Source organism: Panthera onca, chromosome C2 (genome assembly GCF_046562875.1).
Source record: "Panthera onca isolate mPanOnc1 chromosome C2, mPanOnc1 haplotype 2, whole genome shotgun sequence".
NCBI classification, from domain to species: Eukaryota; Metazoa; Chordata; class Mammalia; order Carnivora; family Felidae; genus Panthera; species Panthera onca.
The window spans coordinates 7,836,079-7,861,321 of record NC_138347.1 but is presented as its reverse complement, the minus strand read 5'-3'; the positions used below and the strand labels follow the sequence as shown (position 1 = coordinate 7,861,321).

The following is a 25,243-nucleotide window of genomic DNA, read 5'->3' as shown; positions in this document are numbered from 1 at the left end:
TGGCAATATCTTTTAAAGAAAAATATGCATGTCCTCTGCTGCCTTGTCCGTTTTACCTCTAGGGATCTCTCCTATGGAAATCAGAGTTCCATGTGGGAAGCTTTCTACATATTCACCAACAGAGCCCTTGTTCCGTAAAAAGCTGCACATCCATAACCTGGAATATTATTTTGCAGTTTAAAAGAATATGTTAGGGGCGCCTGGGTGGCTTGGTTGGTTAAGTGTCCGACCTCGGTTCGGGTCATGATCTCATGGTCTGTGGGTTCGAGTCCCCTGCCGTCAGCACGGAGCCTTCTTGAAATTCTCTCTCTTCTCTTGCCTCCCCTCCCCATACTGTCTTTCTCTTTCAAAATAAATAAACTTAGGAGCGCCTGGTTGGCTCAGTTGGTGAAGTGTTGGACTTCAGCTCAGGTCATGACCTCGCAGTTGGTGAGTTCCAGCCCCACGTCGGGCTCTGACAGCTTGGAGCCTGGAGCCCGCCTCGGATTCTATGTCTCCCTCTCTCTCTGCCCCTTCCCCACTCATGCTCTGTCTCTCTCTCTCTCTCTCAAAAATAAACATTAAAAAAAAAAAAAGAATATGTTAATAAAGATTTACAGTATCTATTACATTTTAAAAACACAATTAACCATGGGCAAAGTGCATGCTCCCATTTGTGTAACAAAATATAAGTATGTATTAATGTGTGTACCTAGACTTGGATAAGTACCGACTATTTCTGGAAGGCATACAGGTGACTGAGCAGTAGAGGGGCTGGAGAATAGAGGATGGGAGAAGGATGTGTTTCTATTATGTATTCTCTTATGCTATTTGAATTTCTTACCGTTCACAAGTATTACTTTTAATGCAAAAACATCCAAATTACAGTAAAAAAATGAGAAATAAGACATCAGTTTTTCTCTGGCAATAAAGAGGTTTTGCTCTGGGCTACTATTCTCTGCTCTCCCTTAATACACAGTTGAGGACAGTGAGAAGCAAAATTTAATTGCCTTAGACCAAAGCAAATAAAGAGAGATTCATCACCCGAGTCAAATCGCCGATGCGGGCAGAAGATGAAGACAGCGACTGTCTGGGAAGGAAAAAGCTACTGTGGCTTAAAAACTATGTGCTGAATCTGGCGTTCCTAACCCGCCACCTCCATGCATCCCCTGTCTTGTGTTCGAGGCCGTTGGATCCCAAGTGCAGACACGGACCTACGCATGTGGTCACGGGCCTCAAACTCCTGTGCACGCGGGGACCCGGGCACATCATAGGGAGGCGGGAGAGGTGGTGTGAAAATGGGTGCTGGGGCAGGGTGGGGTGGGCTACGGAAAAACCCATAGTGCATTTCCTTCCTAAAGGGCCCTAAAGGGTCAAGAGTCAAGCTCCTAAGAGTCAAGGTCAAGAGTCAAGGCCAGAGTCAATACTCTGCCAAATGGGGAAATTGAGGCCCGGGGTGATTCCTGTGTGGTGCTGGCGGGCTGGTGCCCACCCTGACAGCGGGAACCCCCTCCTCTGGTCCCTGCTGACCCTTCTGAGCCTGCCATTCTCCCATCCCACCCCCACCCTCCCGAACACCGGGACAGCGTGCCCTCACTCCAGGACAGCCTGGGCTGGGGGCAATTGGCCACTGGGAGCAAGGAAAGCCCACCACGGGGAAGCAGACTACCCCTTGTATAACCTTAGTTCTTCATGCCTCAGGGCCATCTTGCTGAAAACCTCAGATACCGTTCTGTCCTTCACTGCACACCTGACCTCGGGAGATCGCAAGGCCAGGGGCGTTTCCTTCTCTCGCGACAGCTTCCAGACCCCTACACGGTTGGGCTTTTGTTTCTTTGATGGGTAGCTCTGGGCTTTTTTTCACTTGCTGTTAGACTCGATCCTCCCTGCTTTCCATGTACCAGCTTGTAGTAAACCCATGGCCTCCTTTTATTTGCTGCTTCCCGTTCTGCTCTGGTCTGGGACCAGTTCAGCCAACTGAACTTGTTAGGATTTCTTATTCGCAAAAAGAAAGAAACAGGCTGTGCTTCTCTTCACATCGGTCTCGGACCCTGTGCTTGGTGATTAACGTTCAGCGAATGGACTTTCTGGTATCTTTTGTGGTTGCATTTCTCTCCTTGCTTCTGGGTTCTTAACTTGTATTCTGCAAAATTTGATGGATCAAGTTGCCAGAGAAACAAATGCCTGATGATGGAAAAGTTTCCTTGTTCTATTTATTTTTCAATGATTCTGGACGATTATATTTTTTATTGATTTTTTTTTTTTTTTTTTTTTTGTGGGTGCTGTTCACGGAATCCTTCCATCCCACACGGAAGGCGTCCCTTTTGCCTGACCTGTTTTGGGTATAAGAGGCTTGAATGGGAAAAAGAACCCTGTGTGTGGGCTTGGCAGACCAGGATTTTTTCCCCCTTATAAAGATAATTTTAGAGCAAAAGTGTGCTAACGTGTCTGAATTATACGTGATGGGATCCCCAGCTCAACTTGCTGAAATTCAACTTAAGAAAGAATTGCCCGCTAATAAGGAGGGGAGTGCTTTTTCTAACTTGACATTTTTAGATCTTTAAACCACCTGCTATTTTACAGGTGAGAAGAACCTTTGAGCAGATACACCAGTAGTTTCAAAGCACCTTCGTTTTCTCAAATGGCTACTGTATTTCAGATTCTATGCTAGATTTTGTTTTCCTTTGGCATCATCTCATTTAATAATCATCCAAACCAAGCCAGGCAGGTATTATCGCCCCTGATCAGACAGAAGAACTGGGGTCCAGGTAAACCAGATGTTTTGGTCAAGGACATGGCTCATGAGGAGCCGGGTCAAGTCGTGAGCACGTCTTCTGATCACAAGCCCAGGGCTTTCCCTGCGAACCCCCCTTCATCTGTCAGCCTAATGGAGCCTGACAATAACATGGGTGTGGGACACATGACCCACTGCTGGCCACAAAGACCCTCCTGACCCCACTTCCGTCAGGCTCTTCTCAAGTGCCCTCCCCAAAGAGACCTGGACCTTTGGACTTCCGTGTTTGTCTTTGTGTTGTCCAGTTTTAGCCAGAGTCCTGTGAAGCCAGGTTAGCCAGAATCCCGATATCTGATCGCCCTCAGCACCTGATCGGGCTTCTCATCCTTCTCACCATCCGCAGGTGAGGTCTGACCACTTGGCCTGCCTTCAGCAAGGATCCCGTTGGGTCAGTTTGGCCAGAATGCCCTGACCCCCGATGTCTCCTCTGGGTGTCTCCCATCCACTGACTACCCTTAGCTAGAATCTCTGCTCATCTGTGATGTATTTGGACTTGAATCCCGCTCTGTACTGAGGTCTCTTTCCCCTATTAAAAGTCTGCCTTTACCACCTTGACTACTGTCAGGCTCTGGCTTTTCTTTAACAGTGGCAAGGCTTGTTCTGGGACGTTGAATTCTAACGGCCAGAGACGTGGGGAAGAGGGATCCGGGTGTCAGCTAAGATACCAGACATTGTTCATTAATGAGACCCGTCTTGCAGGTATTGGCTGGAAACCAGACCCGGTTGCTTGGGAAGTAATTTCTCCTTGTCCTAGTGTTCTAGAAAAGCTATTTAGGGGCGCCTGGGTGGCTCGGTCGGTTGAGCATCTGACTTCAGCTCAGGTCATGATCTCACGGTCCGTGGGTTCAAGCCCCGCGTCGGGGCTCTGTGCTGACCACTCAGAGCCCGGAGCCTGCTTCCGATTCTGCGTCTCCCTCTCTCTCTGCCCCTCCCCCGCTCATGCTCTGTCTCTCTCACTCTCAAAAATGAATAAACGTTAAAAAAAAAAGAAAAGGTATTTAGCAGACACAGTGACATTATGGATGGCAGTGTTGGCAAAGAGAGCATGATGAAGGTCAAATGGAGACGTCTTCCAGTATGTACTGAACCAATATAATTCAACTGCAGTGAAAATATCATTAAATATATGTACTGTGGATTCACACCACTGTGCATATATGTACGTTTGTGTACATATATGTGTATGTAATACGGACAGAAATCCATGTCTGTTCCTGAAAGTACAGGGCAGAGTGAGAAGTCTCTTTTTTGCAGAACTTTCAGGTTTATCGCTTTTATACTTTATTAAAAATTTTTAATGTTTATTTATTTTTGAGAGAGAGAGAGAGAGAGAGAGACAGAGCATGAGCGGGGGAGGGGCAGAGAGAGAGGGAGACACAGAATCGGAAGCAGGCTCCAGGCTCTGAGCAGTCAGCACAGAGCCCGACGTGGGGCTCAAACTCATGAACTGCGAGATCATGACCTGAGCCAAAGTTGGACACTTAACTGACTGAGCCACCCAGGCTCCCCTCATTTTCCATTTATTATTATTATTATTATGTACATTCAAGCCTCTCCACTCTATAGCATGCACCTGACGCTAATCATCTCCCCCTTGAATCTTGTTGAAGTTTGTAAAAGTTTAAGGACCGTCTACACCAAGACTTTTCATAAAATGTCCGTCTGCAGCAAAATAAGTGGGCGCTCTGTGGGGTGAGTTTTGGCCTCAGCAACTGTCCACAGGGGAGCTCCCCATCTTTGCATTTGTAACTGGCATTGGTAGGAGAAAAGGGCTGTGGGAATCTTGGGAAACCTCAGGACTTTTGAACTTGCCGAAGGCCTATGAAGACCTTTGCGAATTCTGGGGACAGTAGCATGGTTACCAAGAACGGCAGCTGGCTCAGATAATCGCCTAAGGCTGCAATCGGGGCACAAACACGAATTAAAAAAAAAAAAAAAAAGCCACAGAGCCCTCTGCTTTCCAAACAGGAAATGGGTCATAAGCGAGTATAGCTCAAAGTGGTTCACGGGTGACGCTATCAGGTTATTTTCATTTTCACGCCAAGCCCTCTTAAGCTGTACCTTTGAGGAGGACGATTGGGGACAGCAGTGCGTGGCAGCTATCAGCACAGGTTTGCCGGTCTGGTAAGCCATCACGGCGGCAGCTGGCCAGGTATGGGGATAGAGTGGCCTGGGGTCACAGGATCTAATCATAAATTTCTGACCCTCTACCGTCAGTGTGGGTGAAAGTTGGGCCACAAAACTGGGTTCTGACCATCGGCCCCGCACGTTCCACGTGGCGCCCGGCTGCTCGTGTCGGAAGCTGGAAGGAGCTGACACCCGCTGGGTGGGGCCACCAGCCACGCCTGGCTCCCGGAGTTCTGCTTGACGTCGTGTCCCCTGCCCGATTCACACTTTGGCCTCTGGCTGCGACAGCCTCCAGGAACAGCTCCAGCTCAAGGTGCTTTGCGGTTTTCGGCACGAGCCGAGATCTGACAATGTCACTGGGGGGTGTAGTGAGACACGGCTTGGAGGCCACTTGGCAGGGGTCTCGTCTGTAGTCACCAGCACACCTGTGCTTGCCCAGGAAGCACGGCCACCAGGACACCACGGACCTTGCGGGACTCGGTAAGTTGAATAGATGACAACCGAATGTGTTCATTCAGTGCGCTCTTGCCGTGATCTACCCCTGCGGATCAAATACCTCTTTCGAGAAGTTTTGCTGTACGATTAAACAAATGTCTCTAACCTCAGCTGACTGCTTGTTTATTTCAAGTGATGTGTGATGTAGTTGAATTCTGACACACTTGGATGGCAGTTTGGTGTTGGTGGCAATAGGATTTGCTACATGTCTGCTTCTAGAGATTAAAAAACCACTGAGCGGCACCCACGTTTCCACTGAACTTCTGTGTTTCAGCTTCCTCTCCCTCTACTTTGGAAAAATAAATGACTTGCACTTCTTTCTCCCCTTTCGGAATAATTTCCAAGGTGCTACATACGGAGTTTGAATTGTGTTTAAAGCTTGTTAGTTTAAAGTAGACACAATCTCTTCAGCTGTACCAGCCCGTTCCTACACTTACTGGCTGGAACGCTAACTTCCCTCTCCACGAGTCTCATTTTGGTGGAAAAGCCTGTAAGATAACGGGAATGTGGGGGCCAACGTGAGCCATGTGTCAACTGGACGTGCTACCTTCTCCTGCTTCTGGCAGGACTTTGGGGCCTCATGGTTGAACCCTTCCTTCTCCCTGCAATACAGAGTTTAGACCCCGGCTTTGGAGTGAATCAGGAAATGGGAGAATGCTTCCAGTTCACTTTCAAAGAGTCACGGATGTTGACAAGCAGACGTTCTCTACGACACAGATCTCCCATCGAGCCCCACAGTCACCCAGTGACCTGCCAAGGAACCAACTAGTTAGTCCCAGTTCTAAAGTCACTTTCCTCAGGTAAATGGTTATTTAGTTAAAGCTAGAATAGAAGAGCTGCATTAGATACATTTTGCTCTTAATGATAGATACCAAAAGGGGATAGCTTTTTATACAAGCCTTTGTGTTGTGAATAAGCCCAGAGAAATGAATTCTGTAAGCAACCTTGTAAACAAGGTCTCAGTAACGACTAGTTACGCTGTTTGTGTTCCATCCTGTTTTCCAGCTTTTATTAAAAGGCTTAATGGGTAGAGGGAGACATTCCTGTGATAATTTCTATTTTGACAGCAGGCAATTAATAACAGTAATGCAATTTGGAAATCTATCATATCAATTATTTAAATGTCATAATTTTTCCTTCTGAAATAGATGGGACTGAGTGCTATGTTGTAGGCATTTTCTGGCTTCTTGAAGATAGAGCTGACTAGTTCAGTGATGCATAAACAAGGGTACGTGGAAATGCTGTCATCTCTAGATTATTGTAACCTATTGGGGGCTGGTGTCAGAACTTCCTCTTTGGAAAGACGGTGGCCCCAGGGTCTGTTGGAGTTGAAGAGTGAAGGAGCATGTAGGTCTGGGTTATGATGGGTGAGTCTACAAGAGAGAATTCTGGGTCGTGTCCTAGAAATGGCAGCTGTGGTCCAAATGGCCAAATCTGGTGAGCGAGAGGCCAGGCAAGGTGGACTGGATGGCTCTGAGCCAAGACAGAAGATGGGAAGGGCAACCGTATGGGTGGGTGGGAGTTTTGTATGGGGTCCTTGGGCCTTTCTAGAAGGCAGGTGCCCTGAGAGCACGGAGCACCTCGGCCAGCGGTGGGCAGGAAAGATTGGGGCAGAGTGAGTGACATAGCAGGGTTGATAGTGCAAAATGAATTGCTATGTGATCTTGGAACAAATGCAGAAACACCATTGCATGAGCTGGAACACAGCTTCCCAGGCCTATAGACAAACAACTCTAGGCGCTGTGGTTGGCACTGGGTAGAGACACCATGCTTCCTGCCTGAGGGCCATGGAAGGTGAGTGTAGAGAAGTTTCTGGAGGGAGAAAAGTCCAAGCTGGGGGCCATGTGTGATGTGTAGCCATATGCCATCAGGCTTTCTCCTGAAGGCACTTTCTGTGAAGCCCTGAGGCATGTTTGTGTCGGTGGTTTGCGCCAGGACAGCGATGCAGCGCTCTTGACCTTCCCATCCTGGATGGCTCTCGTAGCCACGACAGGTTCAGAGGTTACAGTAAAGAGAAAAGGGGTGTGGGAACTTTGAGGGAGGGATGATGGAACACCTGAGAATTTTTCCGTCCCGCTCGATTATGGAAAAATGAGCCAAGTTCAGCGCATCTGACTTCACGTAATTTTAAGATAAAGTACAATTAATCGGGTCATAGGTGTGGCCCTTGCTCTGTTTCAGGCTGCGGAATGGGAGGTTAGGCGTTCGACATGCCAATCAAGAGTGGGGAAATTCTGTGAAGCCAGCAGACTCCTGGCTGGGAGGAAAGCAGTGTTCACTCATCATTACTCTGACCTGGTCCACAAAGGCTAGAAACAGGTGACCTAGCGTTAGGGGCTTGTGTCCCACCTCCAAATTCAGACGTGGGAGTCCTGAGCCCCAGTGTGGCTGTACTTGCAGATCCAGCCTATTTGGAGGGATAAGGGTTAAATGAGGGCATAACATATCAGGGTGGGGCCTGATTCCCACAAGACTGGTGTCCTTTTCAGAAGAGGGAGAGAGCTCCCTTTCTGAGCGCAAAGAAGAAGGGGCCAAGTGAGGACACGGGGAGAAGGTGGCTGTCTGAAGAATCAGGAAGAGACCTCCCACTAGACACTGAATCTGCTGCCGCCTCAATCTGGGGCTTCCAGTTTCCAGAACTCTGAGAAAATACATGTCTGTTGTTTAAACCATGCAGCTTGTGGTATGTTTCATGGCGGGCCTAGATAACTAGTACACAGAGTATATAAATAGCTCCCATCACGCTGGGGGGGATGCCGCGGAGAGAACCTCCCCCCGCCCCCCCAGGATGGGGCTGTGAGAAGCACCAGGATCCATGCGTTATGAAACCTACACGTCACCAGGTGCAACCTTGCTGTATGCACGGCACCTTTGGTTCGAGGCATTATTGCAACCACGAGGGAGACCTGGCTCGTTACAGGATTTACAGCATCCATCCCGGACGGGGAAAGCAATTGCCAAGCAAAAGTCCAACTCCCCTTAGTGCCTGGACATGAGGAGATTTCCCCTAAGAGTTTGCAACAAGGTCGCGGGGCCCTGAATTATAGTTAGCACCACCTTCTAGCAGACCCAGGGTCAGATGAAGGGGGCGCTCTTCCATCATGCAGGGGGCTAAGTACAGGGTCATCTTCTGCCTCTCTAGTAGGTAAGAAAGCTGGGGTTTAGACTTTCTGGAAGAACGCAGTGCTGTGTGGCTGCCCGCAGTCCTCCCCATTTGTTTCACTCCAGATCAGCTTTCCGATAAATACTGGAGGTGATGAGAGCTTGGGCTTTCTTCCTGACAAGTTCCTGGAGTGCAGTGTTTTTGAGTTACTGGTTTAGTTCAGATACAAATGCTTAGCAGTCAATGGAGCTGGGGAAGAGCCGACCTTCTCTTTTGTAACCAAAGGAGCCCAATATGGACATCTTGCTCTGCACTCCTGGTGCCCAGGTCTTGGCTTCTAAAGACCGTGCTTTCCTAAAGGGAATGAAGACTCTTTGGAGAAATGTCCGATTCCATTCCAGCAGGCACTGGAAAAGTACAGGGGAAGCTTAGAACATCTTTTTGTGCCATAAAAGAAGGAAGAACACAAAAAATGGTGTAGAAAATTTCAAAAGACAAGAAGCCTGCCTGGAGGGGATGCCACTGGCCAAATCTGGGATAATTAGAGCATAGTGAATAAATAATGATAGCATATTGTAATCCATTAAATAGAATAAGACTCAGTGGGTCCATACTGATAGATAGATAGATGAGTAATGGAGGGAGAAAAGCTATTCTTTATAGTTGAAAGCCAACACATAAATGTAGAATCATGGAGCTAGAAAAATCACCATTTGGTAACTAGTCTAGTAGTACCTAGTTGACATAAATAAGAATCATCAATGGGTGCTAAAATGAAAGTTTGAGGAGGAATAGGATATTTCCAAGGTCTCAGAGTACCTATCCATAAGATAGTTTTTACAAAGTGAAAAGTAGTAACTTTACAGTGGAAAAAACTGGGAGGCACCCCCTTAACCTGTGATTGAAGTTAACATCACCCAAGTAGCAAAAACCGACATCATGTGCCTCCTGATATGATGTACCGAGAAGGACACAGCACCACGGCTGTTTATTCTAGTCAAAACTGCATAAACTGAATACAATCATGAGGAAACATGAAAAAAAAATCTCAATCAAGGGACATTTTACAAAGTAACTGGCTTGCCCTCTTCAAAAAAGTTAATGTCATGAAGGTTAAACACAGACAGAGGAGCTCCGCTAGATTGCAGGAGATGAAAAGACTTGGCAACACGGTATGATCTGGGATTTTAACAAGAGAAATTATTTGGAAGCTTGGCAAATTCTGAATCAGGTCTGCTAGATAATAGCATTGTATCAATATCAAGTTTCTGATTTTGATGATTACACTGTGGTTTTCTTTTCTTCTTCTTTTTTTTTTTTAATGTTTATTTCTTTTTCAAGAGAGAGAGAGACAGCATGCGAGCAGGGGCAGGGGTGACACAGACTCTGAAGCAGGTTTCAGGCTCTGAGCTGGTAGCACAGAGCCCGATGTGGGGCTCGAACTCACAAGCCCTAAGATCATGACCTGAGCCAAAGTCGGATGCCCATCTAATGGAGCCACTCAGGCGCCCCCTACCCTGTGGTTTTCTAACACTGTCTTCACATTTACAAAACATACCCTGAAGAATCTAGGGGTCAAGTGGAGTCATGTGTATAGCTGACTTTCAAATGATTGAAAAGAATCTTCAATACATACACACACACACACACACACACACACACACACACACACACACACACATCTATGTTGGTATCTGCATCCAGATCTAGAGAGGATTATTAAGCAAATGCAGTGAAATGTGGAAGACTGTTTCTGCTACCCTGACTTGTGATAGATCATGGCTAACAGGATCAATCTGAGGAATGGGTCAGCTATGTTCAATGTCTGTAAATGAACTCACAACCAATTCTTGTCCCAACAGTTGTCGCAGAACCTTTGGCATGGTTCGGACCCACAGGGGCAGGCCAAGAGGTACCCTGACAGGTCCCTGAGTTGTTGCAAACAGGCACTGTGGTCTTCATGTGCTCAGCATGGGGCCAAGGGATAAAGGAGAGAGAAGACCAGAAGATTAGGGTAGCTCACAGTCTACTGGGGAGAAGGCAACAGCACTCAGGAAAATAGGAAATAGTGCAGGACCTGAGTAGAGGAGAGAATGCAGGGCCAGCTGTATCATGGGAGGGCTTCTTGGAGGAGGTGGCACCTGTTGGACCTTACAGGGTCTGGAGAATTCAGACTGGTGGGGAAAGGGAGCCACAGAAGGCAGTGTGGAAAGACAGAGAATAAATATGAGCCAGGAGAGAACCCGAGGCTTCCGGCTGTGTATTTTCCAATGAACATCCATCTAGGGAAAACAATTTTTTTTAAGTGTATTTATTTTTGAGAGAGAGGGAGTGAGTGGGCGAGGGGCAGAGAGAGGGAGAGAGAGAATCCCAGGCAGGCTCCGCACTGTCAGCACAGAGCTCGACACGGGGCTCAATCCCAAGACCATGAGATCATGACCCGAGCTGAGATCAAGAGTTGGATGCTTAACTGACGGAGCCATCCCGGCGCCCCGGCGAAACAATTTTTCATCAAGGAAAGTTCCTAAATGCTACTGTGATTCAAGAGATGAGTACAATTATTTTGGTCAAATATCCTGCAGTTAGAGAGAAATACAGCCGCAGCTTGCCAGCGAGGCTGTGTGAGGTCTTCACCCCTGCCACGTTTGGTTGGTCAGTGACACTGGAAAGGTTGAGTGATCTCACTTGTGGGCTGTCTTGTCAGCAAGCTCTTTTGTACGATCGGAGGCATTTTGGACTAGATTGAGAAGGACACCTTTCTGTCCAGACTGTGTCTCAGGGTTGCCTGATAGCGTGTAGGGCTGTCTTGTGTGGATGTGTAATTTATAGCAAAGGTTGAGGGTCTTTGTTGATGGCTAATTAATGTATGTTCCTCTCGATCTCTTAAAATTTTTTTTTTAATGTTTATTTATTTTTGAGACAGAGAGAGACAGAGCATGAACGGGGGAGGGTCAGAGAGAGAGGGAGACACAGAATCGGAAGCAGGTTTCAGACTCTGAGCCGTCAGCACAGAGCCCGACGTGGGGCTCAAACTCACGGACCGCGAGATCGTGACCTGAGCCGAAGTCGGCCGCTTAACTGACTGAGCCACCCAGGCGCCCCCCCCCCCGCCGATCTCTTAAAGAAAACGGGGGATGGGCTAGGGGCAGAGTGGAGTTTGGACCAAAAGAGTCTCCTTCAGGGTGGAACGGACTTTAGAACCTTCATCCTCCAGATGGACTGATGGTATTAAAAATACATTTTGCCCACGGGGCGCCTGGGTGGCTCACTCGGTTAAGCGTCTGACTTCGGCTCAGGTCACGATCTCACAGTTTGTGAGTCTGGCGGCGTGGAGCTTCCTTTGCCGTCTCTGCCCCCCTCTCGCTCTGGCCTCCCCTGCTTGCACCTTCTCTCTCTCAAAAACAATACACATTAACAAAAAAAATGCATGTTGCCCTGAGAAGCGTCAGAAAACTTGAAATGGCGGGAGGACTTTCCACCCAGAACAAAACAGAACGAGCAAAAAGGGAAACGGGGAGTCGGCACACACACCCTCATGAAACAAAACCGTTCACGTCCTTTTTTCTTTTTTTCTTTAAAGCATGATGTTATTAATAGTACCGTTTAGTGACGCGTCTCTGCTTTTGAACAGAAGTTCAGGTTTAGCTCTCTCTCTAAGGTCAGGAAACCTCTGCCCCCTCTTGTGTTCTCATTCTGGGGGAGGCAGATGTGACTGATTTCATCTTTCCATGGGTTGTGGCCGCGTCTCCTTTCCCAGGGAGGGGTCCTGCCTGCCGCTCTGGTCGACGGGGACGACGTGGAGCAGGTCTGCAGGGCAGTTCCGACTGGGATCACCCGAGCAGAGCCCATGGCTACTGTCCCCGCACCCCCCCCCCCCCACTTCAAATGTTCCCTTTACCTTCCACGATTCCCCTTTGCATCGTATTGTGATTTGTTTGTGTCTGTCTCGATGGCTAGAGCCGGGGAGAGCTAAACATGGCTTTGACGTTTTTAAATGGCTGGAAAAAAAACCCTGAAGAGGAATATTTTATGACACCTGAAAATTATGTGTCCATAAATAAAGTTTGATTGGGACACAGCCACGCTCACGTTTAGCCTTGTTGCCTGTGGCTGCTTTCAGGCAATGGCAGCAGAGTTGAGTCATTGTGACAGAGGTGTCACAAAGGGTAAAATATTTACTACCTGGCCTTTTAACAGAAAACATCTTGCCAACCCCCTGCTCTAAAATGTGAGTTCCCTAAGGACAGGACTGTGTTCTTCTAACTTTGTGCCATGCCACGCACATGGAAGTTTCTGGGAAATCCTTGCCTGCTGACTGAATACACCTCAGCCTAAGACGCCCTGCCTGTTGAGTTTTTGCTTTCAGAAAGGCCTCTTAGGAGGTGTCAGGGGTGCGGTGGTGCGTCCTGATTTAGCATCGCCCCTCACCCTTCATAACCGTGGCGAGCGAGGGTTGTGTAGGGAGATCCTTCCTTATGGACTGGAAACTTGGGCAAAGGGTCCAGCCTTTCCCATGCTTTGCTCTTCTGAGACACTTGTCCGTTCCCCTGGCAGAGGGGAGGAGGCTCGTGAGCGGAACCAGGCGATCTCAGAGGGAACGCTCTGTGTGTGGAACGAGGTGACATGAAAGCCAGGGGGGACGGTTGCTCTGGGAGCCCGAGAGTCTCCATTGCACTAGACCTGCTTTCAGAAGGGGATCAAGGGTATTTCTACTTGGCGGAGCCCCTTGTGCAATATGAGACCAAATTCTGGGACAAGTTTACCTTTTGGGTCTCTGCCTTAAACTATCCGCGTTTATGTATCAGACGGAGTTTATAAGATGCCTGCTGAATGTTGGGTGGGGAACTCAAAGTGGGGTCCCATCCAGGCTCTGCACTGTTGGCACGGAGCCCGACGTGGGGCTCGAACTCACGAACCATGAGATCAGGATCTCGGCTGGTCCTCCCCCTCCCCTGCTTGTGCTTTCTCTCTCTCTGTCTTTCAAAAATAAATAACTGTTAAAAAAATTAAAATAAAAGAATAAAAAATCATTTAGGCATTCATCCCTTTTACTGAGCACCTGCCATGTGCCAAATTGTGCTAGTTGTTGAGAACGGGGGGGTGAGGTGGGGGGAGGCACAATATTTATCCCTAAAAATGTAAAGTCTGCCGGGGGCACCCAGCCGTGTGGTCAATCACCCACAATGCAGTAGATGTGATGGAAATATGTGGAAGCGTCGAGGAGGCAGACAGGGAGAACCAAGCAGTCATTAAGGTTTCATGTATGTCGGGGAGCAGCATTTGCAGGGAAATTTGGTAGATGAGTAGGAGTTATCAGGAAGGTAAAAATGGAGAAGCGTATTCTAGATGGAGAGAATGTCACAGCATATGCGCAGGCCAGCGGTGAAATAACGTGTGGCATGGTCAGGAATTTCAGCCACAGATGCGTGTAGCGGAGGACGTGACAGAGCACCTGGGCAGGCGCACGACTGAGACACACAAAGGAGATTGGGCTTTATTCTCCAACTGCGGGGAAGCTGCTGAGAATGAACTGGGGACTGAGAAGATGCTATTTGCAGGTTACAAAGTTTCTTCTGACAATTGTAAGGAGGGGGATTGCCAAAACAAGACTCCTGTGCAGGCGGATTAATAGTCCGGGGCGAGGGAGTGGGGCCGTGAACCAGTGAGGTGGCCTAGATGCTGGAAAGGAGAGCTCCTCTGGATGCTACAGACAGGTAAGAGATGGAAGGGGCCAGCTTAGCCGGGGCTGCCGCATATGGTTGTGCGGCATGTACCTTGGACAGCTCATTACATCGGAGTATCAGCTTGTTTATTTGTTACACAAATTTCCCAGCAGATGGCAGTAGAGTGTCTTGAGGAGGGATGCCTTTTCCTCTTTCGCACAAAGGTGCCCTCTGGGCTAGCAGCAGTCCAGGACTTGGGGAAATGGTGGGGCGTGAGAAAGCTGAAGTGCCCGAGGGAAGGCACAATGTAAGACGACAGCCAGCTTTCTGACCCGGGCGACTGGCAGATTGGTGGTTTGATGCCTCCAAGTGTGGACTACAGATGAGGGAGCAGATAGGAGTTGACTCCAAGAGGCAGGGAATGGTTGCTCTGGGAGGACGTGCAGAAGGAAGTGATCAGAGCTCAGGACAGAGCCCTGGGGACCCAATGAAAATTTTCAGTGGCAGAGAGTGGAAGGGAGTCTTGACGAAGACTGAGGAGCTTGTCCCTGGAATGATTCCCAATGTCAGGAGGCAGAGGCTTTAGGCAAGCCAGATGGATTTTTTTTTTTTTGGCAATTTTAAATGACTCTAGACTTTCTCTAGTGCTTAAGAGACCACTTTGTGATCATATAGGAATCTTACTCGTTCCTTCATTCGTTTACCCTGACGCTTACATATTTAGCCAGTGCCTGCTATGGTCCAGGCACTGTTCCTGGTACTGGGAGCCTAGCAAAGACAGGACAAGGCACTGCCGTCATGGAGCTTCCATTCTGATTGTTAATAAACACATAACAAGATAATGTCAGCTGGCGACACGTCCCACATAGCATGATGGAGGCACAGTGACTGGAGCTGGTTTCTCTTGGGTGGTTGGAAGAGACCTCCCTGAGGAAGATTCTCTGTGCTCAGAATGGAGAGCTCAAACGGCTGCAGCGTGGTGAGTCAGATGGAAAAGTGGTTAGAGGTAAAAGCAGACAAGCAGGCTGGAGCCGGGCCAGATGGACCTTGTGGACCATGGCAAGGAATCTGGATTTTCCAAGCGCTGTGGGAATCTGTCGGAGCGCTTTAAGCATGGGAATGTCTTGCTCTGGTTTACATTTATTAAAAGCACTCTGGACGCTATGGGCAAGATGGACTTTTGTAGGATGGTCCAAGTGAAGCAGGGAGACTCAGTTGAACGCTGTTCCCTCCACAATATGACGACCTGATCTGGGGCGGTAGCCATGGCCGCAGACGTATTTTGGAAGGACTTCCGGATGGTAAGGGGATGAGATGAATCAAGGATGCTGCTACAGTTTTTGATGTAAGTCACTGCATGGTTGATGATGACATTTATGGACATGGGGAAGATGGAGAGGGGAAGAAATAATAGAGGATTCTAGAATCTTTAGTTTCCGCTTTGGCCGCATTAGTTGTACAGGCTTGTTAGGCATCTCAATAGGGATGCCAAGAGGCAGCTAGATCTCTGAGTGCAGAACGTCAGGGAGAGGTTGGGGCCAGAGACAGAAATTTGATGTCACATGCAAAGCAAAAAAAAGAGGGTAATCAAAGCCAAGGGCCTGGCTGAAATGGCTCAGAGGGAAAATAGACAACAGGATTCCAGATAGAATGGGCTCGGAAGGCAAGAAGAAACAGGGTTAAAGGCCCAGGTAGGATGGGAGACGTGGCCGAGTGAGGACCATTGGTCCATTGTGATTATATCTCTTTTCTCAACCTAGTGTGAAGCCAGGTTGTTGTCTAAGAAGAAGTCGTGTGAGATTGCAGACAGAGAAGGAAGTAGAAATCATGATTTTGGTGGATGAGAACATGAACAGACTAAGCATTTGAACTTAAATGCACACTCCTTGGATTCATCAACAGATTTGGTTTCATCCTAAGGACAGACCCTAGGGCAGCAAATGTGGGATGCCGTGAAAGCAACGGCACATTTTGATCTAATGTCTTTTCTGTCTCCTGTCCGCTGGACCGCTCCCTTCCCAGATTACGGATGCTCGTTACTCACAAGATGCCCCCTTTCCACCGGGTTGAGCGGGTATCGGGTTGAACTCAAGGGAAGAAATGCCACGGTGACGTTCTACCCCTCAATATGGCGATAGAGGACACCTTGCCTTGTTGATGTGGAAACTCGTGGCGTCCTCAGCTAGCTTCTTCAAAGTCAAGAAGGGTACTTCCAGCTACGGGGGAGGCTTTTGTCAATTCATCCACCAAACGTAGGGGGTGACTCTGTGCCAGATCCCCACAGCAGTGAAGGCCGCAAAGTTGTACTGGAAGGATCCCTGCCCTTCCTTGCTCTTGGCCTGGTCTGTCCATGGCCAGTCAGGTTGCCTACCTCCCAAATATAGTCACCTGCTGTTGGCTTAATGAATGTGACCTCTTTCTTTCCCTGGCTGTGGGGGCTGACGACAGGGTCTTCAGGCCAGGCTGAACATGCTGAGGTGCCTCTGGGTGAACACAAAGGAATTATGCTGGAAAGACTCATAGGTGTTTGGAAATCTTTCTTGCCCATTTTTGGACCTTGTGGATTCTTAAGAGCTTCCTCCAGAGTCACGGACCGGCATCATTTTTGTTCCTCTGAAGCTTGACAACTTTTCCAACTTGGTTTTGCGAGACAGATGATAATAGAAAACCAAGGATCTCAAGGAAGTAAAGGACTCATACTTTACTGCTATTGTAAGCTCTCTGACTTGTAATTAAGCACACTTAATCTGGGGCCATTGTGAACAGGGCATTAATCCATTTTAGACTCAAGCTTTAGCCTTGTCCCCTCAGTGCTTGTACCATGGGTGCTCCTCCGATGTCATCACCCATTAACTCCTTCTCATCCACCGGCTTTCCCAGAGTCCTATTAATAGTCACCCTATGTAAAATATGCTTGCGAAAATGTAAAAGCAAATGCATTTACTCAGCAAACGTTTAATTGAAACCTTCTAAGGATGACCTCAGTGCCCAGAGAAAAACCGTCATCACCATCATCAAACCCAAGAAAGAGTCTTGTTGGAAATTTCACAATGAAATGGAAACCCCAACAAGGTTTAATGAGGCTGGTCAAAGCCTAAATCTCTTTATCATCATGCTTTCGGGCAGGGCGCTCAGAGTCAAAGTTGATCCTTCCCTTTCAATATTAAATTTTATTTTTTCCTCCCCTCAGGGTTTGTGAGCCGGCTGCTTGACTGCACTTTGGATTATACTTGGCATGGCAGCAGGCTGCTTTGGAGGGGGTTGGCCCAGAGCATCAGCTGGCATGGTCACCTGATAACACCGAGCTGGGCAGAACCTGGAGTATGAGCCAATAAGTGTCCCTTCAAGAGACTCAGTGCTAAATGTTATCGAAGATCAGATTGCTCCCGTCGGTTACAGTCGGGGAAGGGGAGCCTGATGGGCAAACGAAAGCCAGTAAGTAATCAAAGGAGAATATATCATGGAGCCATAATTGTCAGTGTGCTAGTGACACTGAATCACTAACTGCTCCTTTAAAATGTGGCTGTGTGCACCAAGTCTCCTCCAGAGAGGCGTGGGGCAGACAGACTGGGGAGGTGGGCGTTTCTGAGACTGGATCCTGGCTTTCTCACCATACCAGATGGGTAATCTTGGGAAAGTTGCTCTCTAGCCCCCCACTTGAGAGTCAACCCCTCATTTGCCAAACAAGGATGACACCTACCTTTCAGAATTGTCTTGAGGGTTGAAAATAATCTATGTGCACAGCACCTACTGAAGTAACCGGCATCTGATAGGCACTCCAGAAATGACGGGTGAAAATAGTGTGAGTCACAGAATTACAGATGCACTCTGTAAATTTCTTGAGCACTTACTGTGCATCAGGTCCCATGATGAATGACTTACACGTATTAGCTCGTGGAGCCATGTTGCAGGTTTAAGGAACATTCTCATGTTCCAGAATGGAAAATGAGGTTTGGTAAAGTTAAGGAAGGACATGTGCCCAATTTCGCCGGCAGTCAGGCGTGGAGGCAGAGTTTGAAGTCAGCCTGTCTGAACTGAAAGGCTTACCCTGTGAAGATGGGACTTAAAGGAGGGAGGGGGGTTCTGCAGAGTAGCTAGCTACCGATTCACTTCAGGGCCAGTCTAGACTAGCCAGTAGCAATGCGACAGCCAATTTGTCAAAATGTTAGTGTGACATTTTGTTTTTTGGTTTTTGTTTTTTTTTTAAATTTTTTTTAACGTTTATTCATTTTTGAGACAGTGAGAGACAGAGCATGAATGGGGGAAGGTCAGAGAGAGAGGGAGACACAGAATCTGAAACGGGCTCCAGGCTCTGAGCTGTCAGCACAGAGCCCGACGCGGGGCTCGAACCCACGGACCGCGAGATCATGACCTGAGCCGAAGTCGGACGCCCAACAGACTGAGCCACCCAGGCGCCCCTGTGTGACATTTTGTATCAGACAAGATAGGCTAGATTTCTCCATCCTAGTAAACAACTCACATTTCAGTGGTTTAACCCAATGGTAACCAACAACGTGAGGCTCTTTCTCAGTCGTGCTGTATGATCTGAGTGACTTGGCAGGGTCTTCCCTTCAAAGCCAGTCTCCAGTCCGGGGATGATGGAGGCTCTGCTGTGACGTGTGCTCTGGGGACCGTACGAGCGGAAGGGAGCATTTTCCACCAGAGCGATACGCATGGCTTATGCGTAGACTTCTGGAGGAATGTGTACCACAGGGCCATGCCCAACAGGAACGGGGAGATGTGATCCTAACATGTGTCTGGCAGGATGAAAGCCGGACATATTTGGTGAACAGCACTAATGACTTTAACTCAGACCAGTGGTTTTCAAAACCACTTGGTTATCTGTGGTGGATTGTATTATTCTGTTCTCGTTTGCTTGTTCCATGTCCTGTGAAGCAATTCTATTTCCCCATTCCACGGATATCAATCGCTGCCATGTGACTTGCTAGGTATGACTAATACATGATGAGTAGAAGTGAGGTGTCCTGCCATTTCTTTTCTCTCCCTGCCATGAGAACCGCACGTCCTCCCTGGGGCCTGCTCCTTCGGTCGGCATCCTGGAGTAAACCGGAGGTGGACCGAGCTGTAACTTATGTGTAACGTGAATGAGAAGTAAACCCATGTGTTTTAAGCCCTTAGGGTTGTTTGCTACTGAAGCATAACTTACAGGGGGCAGACTGCTACGGTATCTCTATCATTCTTTCTCAATAAATAGAGAACAACAAAGTTGATTATACAGAAATTACTATTTACATTTGGCCCTTGAAAACACAGGTCCGAACTATGCGGGTCCTCTCATACGTGGATTGTTTGACAATATGGTACTGTAAATATATTTTCTCTTCCTTGTGATTTTCTTAACATTTCCTTTTTTCTAGTTTATTATAAGAATATAGTATATATCACATATAACATACAAAATACGTGTTAGTCGACTGTTATTGGTCAGGCTTCTGGTCAACAGGAGGCCATCAGTAGCTCAGTTTTGGGGAGTTGAAGTTATCCATGGGTTTTCAACTGCATGGGGGGTGGTCAGTGTCCCTAACCCCCGTGTCATTTAGGGGTCAACTGACTGTCTGCTTTGTTGAAGCGTATCTATAGTTTAAGGCAGAAGTATCTCTAAGGACTTATTATGCAAGGAAATATAATTTAGTTGAGTTACCAGCACAAAACTACATTCTTCAAGTTGGGATGTCAACGGATACCTTAGAGTTGTTATGGGAAACCTAGGAGGAGAACTGGGAACACAGAAATACTGTTTTCAGATGCAGACTATTGGTCTTGTCCTCACGGAGCCGTTGCCTTAGAAGACCTGAGCATAATCTATATTCATGTTCACTTTGGGCAGAAATTATAATGATGAAATGTTACTATCAATAGGAATGCAAAGTCTTTTCAGAGTCCAGTGATTCACATTAATTCACAGCCCATCGATTTGTAATTCACGGTAAGTAACTGGGGCAGAGGCCAGGCTGGCATTTACTCTCAGTTGTGAGTATGCATTTCTTGAACTGGCTATCCTAAGTTACCATTCGCCGTTTTGACTATGCAGAGGGCCTTCAGAGGGTCATTCGTTATTCTGTCGAGGCATCAGTGGCAAGGCCCCTAAAACCGATGGAGCCACTCTCCGGGATTGGCCCTTTGGACTGCCAGGCTTCCCACCCTCGCAAAGTTTTGCTCTATATGGCCTTTCACCTGTGCAGTCTACGGGGAAAGAAGTGATCCGCTCTCACAAAACCGGAAGTCGAAAGATCACCTGTGAGGTAGGTACCGTTACTGCTTCAACGTTAGCGTGGAAGAAATCTCGAGGCATAGAGAGACTAAGGAAGCCAGTGAATGGCGTAACTGTGGCTTGAGCCCAGGATGGTCTGACCCTATAAATGACTGAAGAGACACAAGCTTGGCTGTAGCTGAGAGAGATTGCTCTCAGAAAAGAGGCATACTAAATGATTCGTATAACAAACAGAATTTGCAGGTGGACTGGTGTAGGACAGAAAAGCAAGGGCGTGCTTAACTGGTGAAGAAGCACCTCCGGGTGTTTGGCTCAGTGTGCGTGTGTGCGTGCGTGAACAACTTACATGGCTTTCCCCAGTGTATTTAACAAAGTGACACTGTTTAACAGAGTTACGATATTCTTCCTTTTAGAGGAGTTGTGGAAAAGCTTAAAACCCTGTGTGCGGTCGACAGTATCCAGTCTCAAGATTGTTAGGACACGTGATGAATCAGAACACAGTGTTCCCAAACTGCTGAAGATCACAAAAAGTTTACCATATTTGGGGGAAGCAGTTATCATCAGTTTTTAGCCAGCCAATGACACTCCTGGGATATATCATATCGAGGTAGACATTTTGGAAGGAAGCCCTGAATAAATCACTTGAACCTAACGCTCAAGGAAGAAAGCGTAGTTGGATTTCTTGATGTTGATGAACGGTAGATTTCTACCTAGGAAAAATAAATTCATGTGTCCTTGAAATTTTTTGTGTTCCTCCTTATATAGATTTACCACGAGGTTTTCACCTGCATTCTTAACATTTCAGATCACCTCAATTAATTCTTTTCCCAGGTTAGGTAGCTGGGGTTGTAACTCGTAAGAGAAAAACGGTAAATCCTGAGATAATGACTTGCCAATGGAGGGATCAGCAGAAACTTATCAAGAGGAGAAAATAAGACTTGAAAAATGTAATGGGTATGAAATATCATTACTAGAAATAGCTTAAGAGTACGGTAGTGCTAACACTCAACCATCTTATCTGTGAAATGCCACCTTTTCAAAATCTGTGATCTCATATTCTCCTCTTATTACAGTGAAGTGGCATTTTGATCACAGCAAAGAAAAATGGTATTTGGAAATCGGCTCTGACAGAACATCATACCCTTCCAGGGGTATTTGTGTAGACATTGCTTACTTAATTTAGATTTCAGAACTCTTTGCAGCACATTTCATCTGAATACATGGTTGTTAAAAATTCATGTGAACGCATCGAGAGTTTTAAAGCGAATCGGTAACAGCAGAGACCAACAGAGTAACCTTAAAGAAAAAGAGGAGCCAATGGGAGGGGAAAAGGGAGGGCAGCCTGCTTTGACACTTCTTTTTGGGGCGCACTTCTCTCTTGAATCCTCATGAACCAGCAGCATTCACCACGCAAAGAGCACTGGACGTGGAGGCTGGGTGACGTCGGCCATCCTGGGTTTCAAGGTCCTACTCTGCCAGGGGCTATTTGACCTGGGCCCAGGCACTAGTCAGGCTTCCACTTCCTCTGTGAAATAAGAGTTGGTGAAGATCCCTTCCAACTCAAAAATCCTGTGATCTGTCACGTGATTTACGTGACAAAACCCTTTCCGCCTACACGTTATTCTAGAGACGGCACTGAGTTTTCCTGTGGCGAAAGACGGCAACTACTTCCGATTCGCCCCCCCCCACTTCCGGTTTCCTGCTTCCGGTTTGCGTTCTCGGGTTTAGGATGCCCACTCCCTCTCCTCCTACAGCCGGCAGCTGCGGGGCTGTCGGGCCTGTGTCCTCATCGGTCCCGTGTCAGTGTACCTCCACTGAGTCGGCTTCCTTCCATCCTCCACTTTCCCCAGTTTTTTGTGCATTATTTAAATCTTTCAGAAGTTCCCTTCTCACAATAAAAAAAGACATCTGTGGAACGATTAGAAGTTGGAACACCCGAATATTGGATCTTAAGGAATGATCACTAACGATTTTAGGTATGTTAGGTGCCACCAACGTGTTCCGGTTGTATGTGAGAGCCCTTGCCTTTTAGAAACACACAGGAAAGAGTTGTAGAGAAAAAGATCCGAGGCCGGGGGGTTGGGGGGCGGTTAGGGAGTGATGGTCTAGAATGGAACAAGTTTGGCTGTGAATTGACAATCCTAGAAATTCAATGATGGCTATATGAGAGTTAATTATCCTTTTTGGTCTACTCTTGTCTAAGTTTTATGATTTCTGTAACAACAACAACAACAAAAAAAGCTTAATGGGGATTCATCCCAGCTAACCAGGCACATTTGCTGAGGTGTTGGAAAGGACTGCTTGTCAGAGTTGCATAATCGTTGGGGGGTAAATATGGAAGTTCATCAATCAGAGAGGCTCTAGTGGGGAGCTGGCTGGCAACAGGCCCAGCTCTGTGTAGCTGTCATCTAGCCTCCAGGCCAATTTGCCCTCTATAAATAACAGTCTATGTGAACGCTTTACTATTTTAAAGCACATTTGCCACAGCTGCTGAGCAAGTTTGTTTACGTAGCTGTGAACCCTTTTGTAAACATCACTATCTCAAAATTGCCCATGTGTCAGGAACATAAAGGGCCCCCTTTAAAAATATATTTGCAGGATGAGCCACGGCCAGTTCCCAGATGTCTGGGTGGCTGGTGTCAGAATTTTCCAGGGTTTGATTCGTTTTCAAAAATAGAATCACATGACTGAAAGGTTCTCGAGAGGTCACGGTGCACATCCCTCTGACCCTGGGCTGGACCGGCCGCGAGCCACCCACCGAGGATGTGGGTCTGTCTTTTGTGGGTGTGAGTCTGTCTTTTATGAGGCTAGGGGACTTATCGAGTGGGGGACTCGGGCTAGGACCTGCAGGGCATCAATGTTGGGCAAGATCACGTCCTGTCTTCAAGGAACTTACTTTTCGTTTTCTAAAATCAAGCCTAACTCTGAGTGATGGGGCAAAGCAGGCTGGCTGCAGTAGAGAATATAATGCATCAACAGAAGACCAACTGGCGTGTTCTGGCCCCGGGCGCTCAGCAGACTAAAGGACCCAGTGCATACTCGGCTTACTGCAGGATAGCTCAGATTTCCAGAAAACACCGTATTGGAATCACTGTGTACCCACAACGCGTGTGAAAGGAGGAGAGCACTGTGGTGATGTTGCAGCGTGGGGCTCATCCTTGGAAGATGCCTGCTAATTGGGATCACCGACAGTGGTTTAAGGTCAACTAAGTCATTTTTGAAACAAGGCTTGAATAAAGCGGAAATCGTGTTGGGTCAGCTTGCCGTTTTCAAGGCTCCTGACTTCCCATCTAGCCCTGTAATGAATAATTAGATCCTTGTGAATTCGTTTTCCTTGGTGTGCATTTGGTTCACGCCTATTTTTTTTTTTCCTGTGGCTTTGACTCCTTGAAGCATTCTTCCCATCCCTCAAGGGTCTGTTTAATACCCACAAATTCCATTTGTGCATTTCATTCACACAGAAAAAGTATCCTGCTGAAGCTTCAGAGATCAGATGTGCTGGAAGTATTGAACTGTATGAATCCCGTTAGGAAAAGATCAGGACATATCCAGCTTCCAGACAAACCCAGAACTCTCTAGAACATTCTTCCTTCCACATAACAGAAATTAGAAAACTTTATGTTTTTAAATTAAGAGCAGTTGCCTTTCCCCAGGAGCAGCGATAAGTGTTTTGATTTTTGTTATGCTGGCAACTACCAAGTTTTCTCTAAGAAAAGCAGGAAGAAAGGCTGCTGACTGTTCAGAGGCGAGTATCACTGTTAATTACCAAGAAAACGTTGTTCTTCCCTTTAGAAAGTCTCACTCATCACGAGCTGCCATCAGAAAGACAGAGTCTGCCCCGGGGAGAATTCCAACTCAGGGACATTACAAAGATAATTTGCTCATTCTGGATTCATTTACTTTGCTCAAGATCGGGCTTTGGTCTGAGGGAACCTGAAGCTGAGCTCCTGCGGTTTGCGGCTCTGATTAGCACCAGTAACCAGAGGGTACATCTCAGTGGCTTTTGCTCCTTGAGCTCAAAGACGCAACGATAAGAAGGCTTGTCCACTCCCCTCCCTCATGTCCTACCGGGAGGGTTTGTAATGAGGAATCTGATATAAAGGCTACATCACCAGTGGTCGGTTTATGCTGCCAGCGGCTGTATGGCAGTGGTCACCACTAGGGGGATCCAGAGTCCCCGTGCTGAGCCGAGGTGGGAGAAGTTTCTGGTCGGCGAGAAAATGACCGGGCTCCTGCTTTGGATTGTTTCCTCCCCTCTCTCCTCCCCCCCTCCTCCCCTCTCTTCTTCCTCCTCCCCCCACACAGCCTTGCCTCATGAGTACTCGGGGAGAGTCAGGCTCAAGGTGCAGGTAACCCGTTCACATGTGCAGTTCTTAGTATTTCACGTGCATTATTTTGTTATTCTTTAAAGCCAGTTTCGAATGTGGTCCGTGTTCCTTTTGTTCTACGGAAAGGAGCACAGTCCTACCGTTGAGCCCCACGCAAAGACTTTTACTCACATTTTCATTGCTGGCTGCGTTTAAAAAACCAACGGCGAGAGTTTCCACCACTCCAAGAGAAGTTAGTTAGAGGTAATGATCTTGCCTGCTGTTGGGTACAGGGAAGCAGAAACATGGGACTGACGGCTTTCAAGGGATGACTGAGCTCAGGTTATGGGTGGAAAAAGAATCTGAGGCCAGGCTGTTGGCCGTGCATTTTCAGATTATAGAAATGAACCCAGAACCGCAGGCTGCAGACTTCAAAGCGCAGAAATGCAGCTTGCACATCTAAAGAGGATTTTAAGGCTACTGTCGATAACTCCGAAGAACAGGAAAGAAAATAATGCATTTGGATTCGGGTTTATACTTTAT

General features: G+C 47.5%; 1 protein-coding gene across 1 annotated transcript in view; it reads right to left on the bottom strand.

The window, feature by feature from the left end:
* The window catches only part of KCNJ6 (potassium inwardly rectifying channel subfamily J member 6), a 268,574-nt gene that overhangs the window by 44,930 nt on the left and 198,401 nt on the right, over positions 1 to 25,243 (bottom strand). The gene's annotated exons all lie outside the window — the stretch shown is intronic.